The sequence below is a fragment of the Marmota monax genome, unplaced genomic scaffold (genome assembly GCF_021218885.2).
Source record: "Marmota monax isolate L192 unplaced genomic scaffold, Marmota_monax_Labrador192_F-V1.1 WCK01_AAM20220418_F8-fsc00199, whole genome shotgun sequence".
Classification (NCBI taxonomy): Eukaryota; Metazoa; Chordata; class Mammalia; order Rodentia; family Sciuridae; genus Marmota; species Marmota monax.
Window position 1 is genome coordinate 2831604 of NW_026694340.1, and position 6005 is coordinate 2837608.

Genomic DNA, 6005 nt, shown 5'->3' on the forward strand with positions numbered 1-6005 from the left:
TTGTATTTTATTAGAGACAGAGTCTCACTGAGTTGCCTAGTGCCTCGCTAAATTAATGAGGCCTGCTTTGAACTCATAATCCTCCTGCCTCCGCCTACCGAGCCTCTGGGATTACAGGTGTGCCACTGCGCTCAGCAGGAATGTCATAATTTTTACATGTTGGCAAAAAAAATTTTTTTTTCAATGCTAGGGATTGAACCTAGGGTCTCATGCATGCTAGGCAAGTGCATTCCCACTGAGCTACACCTCCTGACCATATATACACACACACACACACACACACACACACACACATACATATGTAGGGCAAGCAAGTATGACTGTGAGTCAGATTCAGCCTACCAGGTACCAATTTGTAACGTTGGGTGAAGAGGTCTTTGATGTATTCTGCAGGTATTGGAATGTTCACTGGAGGCATCAAGGTGGAAGAGGCCTGGTACAGGATCTCTCTCTCTCTCTCTCTCTCCCTTTTTTTTTCTTTCTTTCTTTTCTTTTTCTTTCTTTTTTTTTTTTTGTACAGAGAATTGAACTCAGGGGTGCTCTACAGCTGAGCTACATCCCAAGTCCTTATTTTTATTTTGAGACAAGGTCTCACTAAATTGCTCAGGTTGGCCTCAAACTTGTAATCCTCCTGCCTCAGGCTCTTTAGTTGCAGGGATTACAGGAATATACCATTATGCCTGGCCTGGTATAGGATGTCATTGAGCTCATGGTCAATTTCAATATTGTGTGGTCCATGCTTTCAGAGGGGCCGTTCCTTGGAGGCATGGCACCTGCTTCCTGGGAAAAGTGAAAATTGATTGATGTTGTATTAGTTTTTTTTTTTTTAGAGAGAGAGAAGAGAGAGAATTTTCTTTAATATTTATTTTTCAGTTTTCGGTGGACACAACATCTTTATTTTATTTTTATGTGGTGCTGAGGATCGAACCCAGCGCCCTGTGCATGCCAGGCAAGCAAGTTACCATTTGAGCCACATCCCCAGCCCTGTTGTATTAGTTTCTTAGGACTGTTGTAACAAAGTATCATAAACTGAGTGGCTAACAGAAATTTATTGGTTCATAGTTGTGGGGGCTAGACATCCCAAATTAAGGTGCTGGCAGGGCCATGCTCCCTCAGAAATCTCTAGAGGAGAATCCTTCCTTGTCTCTTTCTTAGCTGTTTTTTTTTTTTTGGTACCAGGGTTTGAAGCCAGGGTGCTTAACCACTGAACCACATCTACAGCCCCTTTTATATTTTATTTTGTTTTGAGACAGGGTCTTGCTAAGTTGCTTTAGGACCTTATTATGTTGCTGAGACTGACTTTGAATTCGTGATCTTCCTGTCTCAGCCTCCTGAGCTACTGGGATTATAGGCATGCGCTATCGCACCCAGCTTTTAGCTTCTGATATTGCCAGCAAGTCTTGGCATTCCTTCGCTTATTGATACATCACACCGATGTCTGCCTCCACTGTCACATGGCATTTTCCCTGTCTATTTCTATGTTTCTTTTCCTCTGCTTTTAAGGCCAGCAGCTATATTTAATTAAGGGTACACGCTAGTCTAAGATGACATCATCTTAACTTGATTATTATACCAGTGAAGACCCTATTACCAAACAAACTCACATTCAGAGGTACCAGGAGTTAGGACTTTAACAAATCTTTTTTGGGGAACACCATTCAACCCACAACAGATGTATAGAACAGGAAGTTGAAATTTGGGGTATAGTATTGCAGGTAAGGAGAACAGCAAATGTAAAGCCCCCTCCCCCCCCCCCCCCCCCAGACAGGCAGACATTGATGAGTTACAAGAAATAAAAGTAATCCAGCAAAGCTTGAGTGGAGAGTAGCAATGAGATGCAGCCAGGATGGCCATGATGGGCCATATGGCATGATCAAGTTAGGTGAAGCTGCAGTTAGGAAAAAAAAAAATCCCAAATCTTTATGCTGGGCACAGTACAGGTTCATTTCTAGCTGTGTCAAGTCTGATGTGGGTTGAACATCTCTTCTTGGCTCTTCTCTGCCGTGCAAAGCACATGGTGTCCCGGGAAATGAGATGGGAAGAGGTCCCAGTCTCAAGTTCCCAAGCCTGGAAGTGACCCTTGTACTCACAGATCACATAACAAGGGAGGCTGGCAATTAGGGGCACAGTTTTCAGAGTCCTGTCTCACTTGTATTCACCCAAGTCAGGGTTAGGACTTCCTTCCCAGAGTACTGGGAAGGCAGCCAAGGTTTTCACACAGAGTAGTGACAAGATCCAACCTGCGTTTTACAAAGATTTCTCCTGCTGGAGTCAGAGTCAGCCCTGAAGTGGGGGAGTGGCAAACCATCTGGTGGCCTGTGGGAAGTGGCCAGAGTGGGAGTTGGTCACAGCAGAGGCACAATATATTTGCAGTTAACTGGTACAACTTCCACCTCACAGGCACAGCTAAAAATAATAATGATGATAATGTGAGAAAAATTAGTTCATGTAATTAAAAAAAAAAAAAAAACTATGCAAGTGCATTTTGTGTATATCCTCATCTAAACTAGGAGTTTTTGGTTTTGTTTTTTGGTGCTGGGGATTCAACCCAGGACCTCACACATGCTAAATAGGAGCTCTACCACTGAGCTACAACTCTAGCCCTAGATTGGAGACTCTCTATATATTTAACACATATACTACTGGGCAGCCTGAATCCCTAAAGCCAGGATACTGTAGTCTATGAGCCTCTTGGGGTCCTTCCTGACTTGACCCCATCCTTAAGACCCCTTGCTGCCTTGAAAACCTCATTGTCATGGAAAATGCCTTCTACTCAGAGTCCTTAACTGGGACCCAATAACAACAGTGAGAACCCTTGTGTCAAAGGGATTTCATGGTCAGGCTCTGCCTGTTATCATAGCTACTCAAGAGGTTGAGGCAGGAAGATTGCAAATTCGTGGCCAGTCTGGGCAACTCAGGGAGATCCTGTCTACAGTTGGGGGGTGGTGCTGGGATGTACCTCAGTAGTGGAGTACTTCCTTAGCATGCAGGAGGGTTAGGGTTCAATCCCTACCACTACAAACAAAACAAAACCAAAACAAGGGATTTCCTACTGCTTCCGAACATCCTGATGCCCTGCCTCTGTCAGACTGGGGGCATTTTTTTGCTGAGTCTGACTCCCACTTGCCTGTAGTTCTTTATATTTTCTAAGCTGTTTCTTTATTTGAGCCTTAGAATCTGATGAGACCTAATTTAGATGAAGGAACTGAGAAGTCAGAGATAGCTTGTCCCATGGTAGCTAGGATCCCTGGCAAAAAACCCTGATGGGGAGTTGGAAGTGAATTGTGGCCTTGTGGCCAGATTAATTTATTTACTTATTTTTTACTAGGGATTGAACCCAGGGGTGCTCTATCACTGAGGTATACCCATAGTCCTTTTTATTTTTGGAGACAGGGTCTTGCTAAGTTGCTGAAGCTAGCCTGAAACTTGTGATCCTCCTGCCTCAGCTGCTTGAGCAGCTAGGATTACAGGAGAGTGCCACTGTGCCTAGCTGTGGCCACATTTTAGCTGTATAATTTCAGTACTCTGATATGGATAAACTGAATATAGGTGTTATGTTTTGGATGTAAGGTGTCCCCCAGAAGCTCATATATGAAACAATGCAAGGTTTAGAGGAGAAAGGATTGGGCCATGAGAGCCTTAATCCAACCACTGAATCAATTCCCTGATGGGATTAACTGAGTGGCAGCTGAAGGTGGGTAGGGTGTGGCTGGAGGAAGTGGGCATTGGGGACATGCCATTTGGGGTATATATTAAAAATATAGTCTTCACTTATATCTGGCAAGTGGAGACTCTGCTTTCTGATCATCATGTGAGCTGCTTCCCTCCACCACACTCTTCCACCATGATATTATGCCAAGGAATGGGGCTGGCTTTCTATGGACTGAGACCTCTGCAACTGTGAGCCCCTGAATAAATTTGTTCTCTTCTTAAATTGTTCTTGTCAGGTCTTTAGTCACAGTAGCAAAAAATCTGACTAAAACAGCAGCTTTCTGAAAAAAAGGTCTCACTCAGTTGTTGAGGATGGCTTGAATTTGCAATCCTCCTGCCTCAGCTTCCCTGTCTACACAAAGCTATTTTGAAGCTCCAACGTAGCAATGTTGGTGGGAGCATTTTGCAATCTGTGAAGCATTGTCTAAAAGGTATCCTCAGATTTTGTATGTCATTGAAAGTTTTTGAAGGTAGTCATGTCAATGCATGCCTATAATTCTAGCTACTCAGGAGGTTGAGAAAGGAGGATCTCAAATTCGAGGTCAGCCAGTTCAAGGCAATTTATGTCTCAAAATAAAATAACAAGGGCTGGATATAGCTTAGTGGTAGAGTGCTTGCCTAGCATGCAGAAGGCCTTGGGTTCAGTCCCCAGAATTGTGCATGCACGCGCGCGCACACACACACACACACACACACAAAAAAAAAACAAAGTTTCTAAGTCATGCTGAAGGCATACATGTGGAAAATTAACAACTGAATGAGTGTATGCCCTCAATTATTATGTCCTGAGGCTACTCTTACACTCTTTGAATTTAATTTCTTAAATTACCCTTATTTTTTGGGCAGCTTTGCTCCATTTCCTGCTAACCATATTCCTGGCCCTTATTTCTTTTGGTGGTGAGACCTGGGGTGGAGGCAGAAGGACATTTAGTAGAGACTTTTCTGTAAGCCTTACAACTAAATTTCAGTGACATGATTAAAGGTGAGTGGAAATAAATGAATTCAAGGTATAGAACCTAGACTGAAATCGTGAAGAGCTTAAATGGACCTTGAAGTGAACCAGTGGACATTTGCTCACCTAGAAAGTGAGGATGCCAGCTCTGGTTTGATTGTTGCCTTGGTGGCAGCATGTAGTGCAATAGCTAAATATTCAGATTTTTGTGGAAAAGTCTGAAGTCATAATTTTTTTGGGGTACTGGGGATTGAACTCAGGGGCACGCAACCACTGAGCCACATCCCCAGCCCTTTTTTGTATTTTATTTAGGGACAGGTTCTCACTGAGTTGCTTAGTGCCTTGCTGTTGCTGAGGTTGGCTTTGAACTCTTAATCCTCCTGCATCAGGGATTATAGGCATGATCCACCGCACCCAGTTTGAAGTCATTAAATGTGAAATTGTCACATTTTTCAATCTCAGAGCAACAGCATACTGTCTGTAGTTTGTTCATGAGTCTGTTGATTAGCCTGGGATCACTGCTCTGGGCTTCACTTTTGTCATTTATAGATCAGTGATGATTCCATCATCCATAGGATAGCAGACCAGATGAGAACAAAATGTCCAGCCTGCCACACCACACTGGGCCTGGTTTTGGTAATTCAGTGGGAAGTGTCAGATTATGTTCTGTTAGTAGGACAAGTAATCCCCAAGCTTCTGAATTTGGAGTTCTAGTCCATCTGGGGCCTGCCATCCATATGATTATTAAAGGAATCACGGGATTACCCAAGCCTTTTCCAGTTTGGTGATAAAGGTTTTCAGTATTTTTCTGGAGGTACTGGGGATTGAACCCAAGGGTGCTCTACCACTGAAATACCTCTCCAGCCCTTTTTATTTTTATTTTTTTAAATTTTGAGATAGAGTTTTGCTAAATTGCCCAGTCTGGCCTGCAGTCTGTCTCCTTCACCTTCCTGAGGCGCTGGGATTACAGGCATGCACCATCGCGCAGGGCTGGTTTTAAAATATTTTTAAGTTAGGAAACGAGAACTAGTTCTTCACCCCCAAAAAACTCATTTAACGGGAATGAAATATTTTTCTCAAGAACGAATTCAGCAAAACTAAGGAAATGTAAGGAAAAATGTTAAATAACACAAGGTAAATGTGATCTTAATCATGAGTGGAGCCAGGCGCCCAGAGACTGGGAAACACCATGGTCCCACCGTTCTCGGTGCGAGACACCTGGCGAAACCTCCTAACCCCTTATTACTGGGGGAGAAGGCAGAAAGGGCGAGAGCGCAGGTCTTTCCGATCACCAAGGTTCAGGGGGTAGGTGGGCTCCATCCCAATCACTCCAAGCGGTGCT